Source organism: Grus americana, chromosome 1 (genome assembly GCF_028858705.1).
Source record: "Grus americana isolate bGruAme1 chromosome 1, bGruAme1.mat, whole genome shotgun sequence".
In the NCBI taxonomy this organism is placed as follows: domain Eukaryota; kingdom Metazoa; phylum Chordata; class Aves; order Gruiformes; family Gruidae; genus Grus; species Grus americana.
In genome coordinates, this window is record NC_072852.1 from 34,636,236 (window position 1) to 34,641,462 (window position 5,227).

The following is a 5,227-nucleotide window of genomic DNA, read 5'->3' on the forward strand; positions in this document are numbered from 1 at the left end:
GCCCCGCGGGCGGGAGGTGGCCGTGTCCCCGCGGGCGGGAGGTGGCCGTGTCCCCGAGGGAGGTGGCCGTGTCCCCGAGGGTGAGAGGTGGCCGTGTCCCCGCGGGTGGGAGGTGGCCGTGTCCCCGCGGGTGGGAGGTGGCCGTGTCCCCGCGGGAGGGAGGTGGCCGTGTCCCCGCGGGGGTGGCCGTGTCCCCGAGGGTGGGAGGTGGCCGTGTCCCCCCGGGGGTGGCCGTGTCCCCGCGGGGGTGGCCGTGTCCCCGAGGGTGGGAGGTCGCCATGTCCCCGTGGGCAGTGGCCGTGTCCCCGCGGGCGGGGAGCCTGGTATCTCTCTGAGTGAGTTGCAAGGTGTCTCGGAAATCAACCATGACCGCTACTAGGAACTTCCGCAGCTGGGAAGACACCGCAGGGGTTGCAGCTGAGGGTCAGGTGGCAAACATGTTGCAAATGGAGCAGATGATAAAACCAATTTTCATCTCCTATAAAGAGCAAAACCCTGGGAATGTTTTGCAGTGGAGAAAATGAGGAAGTGGGTGCCACAGGAGGAACAACAATGCACCAAAGTATTACCCACAGTCATTCATACTCATTTGCCGTCACAAATTAGTGTTACATTTCAAGATTTGCCTTTGGCCTAAGCAAGGCGTGTTGGTGAAACAAAAGCCTCCCTATATTGCCGACATCACCTTGCTTCCTCTTTTGATTGAGAAAACACTGAGCAGTTGGCTGAAAAGGGCACGTTTTGCTCTGTGGCCACTGACGCCCCAAACAGAAACACCAGCGACGCTTCCTTTTGCACAGGGGAATGCTTCATCTCCTGCACGATTTGTCTCCAAGACAGCAGTGACACTAGTCAGGAATATTTGAAAATGTAAGATTGTGCGCTATAGTCAAACGCTTCAGAGTTGAAAAACGCAGCATTTGTGTCTGAGAATATTAGGAGAAACAACTTTGCAAAGTGATGGAAAATGAGAAAATCAGGATGGGCTTCCAGTTAAGTGCTGGGCTCACATGCAACTATCTGTAACAGTGTATGTTACAGGTCAGTCATGGTGTCATTTCAGTTTGTGGAATGGCATGTTTCCATTAACTTTCCTTGTCAGCCAAACAAATTTAAGAATTAAAAATATCTCCATCGTTCTTCACACCTTATTACATGAAAAGTTGCGGGATAGCCCCAGAATATTGACATTTTTGTATAGTCCAATTCATTTTTTCAGTTATTAGAAGTTGCTTTTGTACGTTAGAGATTTCCTTGTCATAACTTTTCTTTTTTTCAGGATGATGGAGGATATGACAGAGACACACTCAGTGACTGAGAATTCATTTTGTTTCTTTCATAATGTGCTAAATGGCTTTGATAGTGTTTCTTAAATTTAGACTGAATCTGATACGTGCTGATGTTTGCATGGCAGATTAAGTGACAGATGTCACAAGACAAACTTGTAGTTTAACTCTTATCTAAAACTATGATAGCAAAGCAGACACAAACGGAAACAGACTTCTTTGAACAATATGCATTAACTTTCAGCTACCTCATATTACATTCAAATACTGACGTGCAAAGAAAAAAAAAAAAGACTTGGAAAAACTTAAGAATTCCTCGAGGGCTGGATGTTTGTAAAAGGCGAGATGTCTGTGTGTTTGGGGGAGTACAGAAGGATCGCTGATGACATGTTGCCTTGTGACATCCCCATCCGCCATGCCCAGCTGCATTGCTTAGAAATACAATCGGTATCCATAGGAAACCAAGAAGTGGGAGTTGCTGTTTTCTGGCAGCTAATTTAGGTGTGAGTCCGCACGGGGAGCATCTCAGATGCAGGCTTACGTACCTCAGGTTATCTTACACAGCAGCAGCCATCAGGCACGTAACTCAGCAGCACGGTCACTGAAGACTTCTATAGTCAATGGCAATTCTGTCCACTGTGAACCTTTCTCTCCAGGGGCCTTTTGGTCTCCCTGTGGCCCAAAACTAAGTCTGAAGTTAATTGGGCCCTAATATCTCTCCAGGCCTTTCTGAGGGTGCTGAATTCACAGCTAACTTGCTTGAAATTGGTTCATCTTCCCTTCTAGTTTGTGAAAATCAGTAATGGTCTTGTTGGTAAGAGGGTGCTGAAGCATGTGAATGTGCTTAATTTATGCCAGTCTTTCGACTGTGGAACATATATTCATCAGAGGAGCTGTGTGGCTACAGTGATGGCAACTGGTATTTAAAACCCAGTACTAGTAAATCACAGCGGATAAAACAAATCCAATGTACTACTGCAGCTCAAGAGTGACATTCGACCGTTGTACTATTGTTCTGACACTGAAGTTAGTAATGCAGTTTTGTGCCTTAAAGCAGTCCTGTTCTCCTCAGCAGATCGTAACAATTAATTCCTATTTGGCAAAGAATCAATAAAAAGAAGATAACTTTTAGAAAATTATTTGATGCTATAAATCTGTACAACCAAAGTGTGAGTGCTGACACAGGTGTGGTCAGCAAATCCAGCTTTTAGCAATGTTATATGAGGTCAATGGAGGAGCTAGTTGACCTCTCACGTTCAGAGTCTCACAGCTGTTCACACGCAATAAAACGTGACTGTGCCTGATGTAGACTGCCATCATCTGCATCATTTGTGATACCTTTTAAAAATCCAAGAGCCAGACCTAGGAATGGAAACCATGACCTTCTTGTTAGGTATCAGAGAAGCTCCTTTGAGTGCCTGACCTTAAGAATAGACTTTCAAGATCTGCATTCAGACCTGTCTGGAGGATCTCCAAGAGGTGCGGTGAGAAAAGCCTCTCCTGTTCCCGAGGCTGCTGGGTTGTGCAGCCAGATCCCTATGTCAGCAACACAGCCTGAGGGCATGGCAGCCTGCAGCTCCGGTAACAAAGCCAGTACTGAGTCTCAGCCCTTTCTCCCTTTCCCTGTTGTATTCTGTATTACATTAGCATTGATAAGTTGCCAGACTAAACAGGGAGGTGCCCAGCGAGTATAAGTATCTGCATTGTTAATGGCCTCTGAAGAGGTGGGTTTTTAAACTGCGGTTTGGAATTTGAGGTACCTGAACTCTGCCCAGCCCCAGGATCCCAACAAATGTCTTTCATGATATTCTACAGCCTGGAACTAGAGTCTCAAAATGCCACACAGAGGAAATACCTCAGATAGACACCCTCCAACCATGCTGCAAGGTCATCCACCAGACCATGCATTTGAAGTCAAAGTGATGCGTTGCTGGTTTTAACTGTGAGACGCCATGGGTATCTATCATGTCACTCCATAACACCAGATGCATTCTGTGCCTTACACCTCTGCAATGTACCTCTCACAAAGCACTTCAAACACCTGCTGGGGATTTTGCGTATAATTTGTGCTTCATTCTTTTATAACTAGTGTGCATACATTATTTGAAGAAAACGAATACTTAGTACTTGATCTTTCACACAGAAACAACTGGCACTGTAAGCATGTAATATTTTTGTATTCATACTGTCTGCTGTTTCTCATTTACCAAGTTTTCACAGTATGGACTGAAGGGAAACTTCTCCTTTAAATAGCTTAAAATGAGAGGAATCAAGGTCGTATGTGTCATGGGCCTAAATACATTTTGACTAATTGAATCAGACTATTTTAGGTATAGTTCAAAGTTCACTGTATACTTTCAGAGTTAAGAAAGCTTGATCAGCATCTTTGAGCAAAGAATGTTTTATCTGGCACATTGAAACTTTATTCTAGCTGTGGAATAAGAATACTGGTAGGAGGTGTTAAGAGAGGGCCATGAAATGGTGTAAGTTTTAATAGCTACAGTGAAACCAGGACTTGCTCAATTTAAAACACATACAACATTATAACTGTGAAACCAATTCTGCCTTGCTTAATCTTTGCCTCAGTGAGACATTCCTCAACTGTATTCTGTTTAGCACATCAGCTCAGAGTTTTGACAGCAGTTCACATTCGGTACTTAGAACACCATCAACTGAAAGAATTTCCCAGGGAGCACGCTGACTCCCCTCTCCAGAAGTATTGCTTCTAACACTGATGCTCGACTGACTTCCAGTAAAAGGATATGAGCAGCTGTGAAGACTCCCTTTTTCTGAAAGGTGAGATGGGAAAACCCCAATCACCCCCACCACACACTGATTTCCCCCAACACGGGAAGCACTGATGAATACCCCCACACATGTATCCTCATGTGATCATTTCATGGTAATTTGGAAATACCTGCATGCCTTTCACTGCAGGCAGATACTAGTAAATGCCATTTCAGAAGAATCTGGGCCACCAACACTTGCTGGTCCTTCAGGCAGGAGTTAGTCAAACAGGGCAGGACTATGACTTCAATAGGACAATTAGAGAGTAAATTCATCCCCATGTGTAGACAATCTGTCCATCTATCCCTAAAGGTCTTAGGCAGAATATGAGTTGGTTTTGGGATTTCAATTGCAGGATAGGGATAAACTTTTCACGTTACTGAACAGCATATAACACATGGCATACTAAATGTGTACAAGTGCCTTCTGAGGGTAGGTATCTAGGCAGCTTGCGCTAATAATGGTTTGCAACCACAGGAAGAGATCACTTCTTAATTTTTCTGCCATTTCTTTTTTCTTTAAAACAAACATAGGAAATCACATGCAACAAATGACATAGTGCAAGATTAGGACTGCACAGTTGACCACTTAGAAGGCAAGACATGCACAAGGCGGGATACAAAACTTGCCTGATCATGCATAAAGTTTATGATACAGGCTTCATCACTGCAATCTCAAGTTTTATAGCTGCAAACGTACCTAAACTTCACTTCCCAGATAATACAACATAACAAGGGGAATACTTGTTTACCTTTACCAAAAGGTAAAATGTTAAGTAACAATTGTATGGCTTTTTGAAAGATGTACAATAGAGTTCAAAAAGCTTTGGAGCTCAAGGCAAGAATAATTAGAAACATTCATAGCATGCATGATGAGAAAAGCCAGACTAGATTAACATAATCATCTCTTTTGACTATAAAATATATGAATCTGCCAGATATTAATTAGTCCCTATAAAAGTATAAGGTTCTCCAAACGGTTTTGCCTGTAACATAAAATACCTTTAGTCTTTCTTCTCAACAAATGCATTCATCAATGTATGACAAAGAAAAACCAGTTCTGCGCCCGTGTTGAGCTAGAAAGCCTTGCAAATAAACAACAAACGATACTTAAATTCAGAGAGTGATTTCCTTAAAGTGGAGGAAGCATGCAAA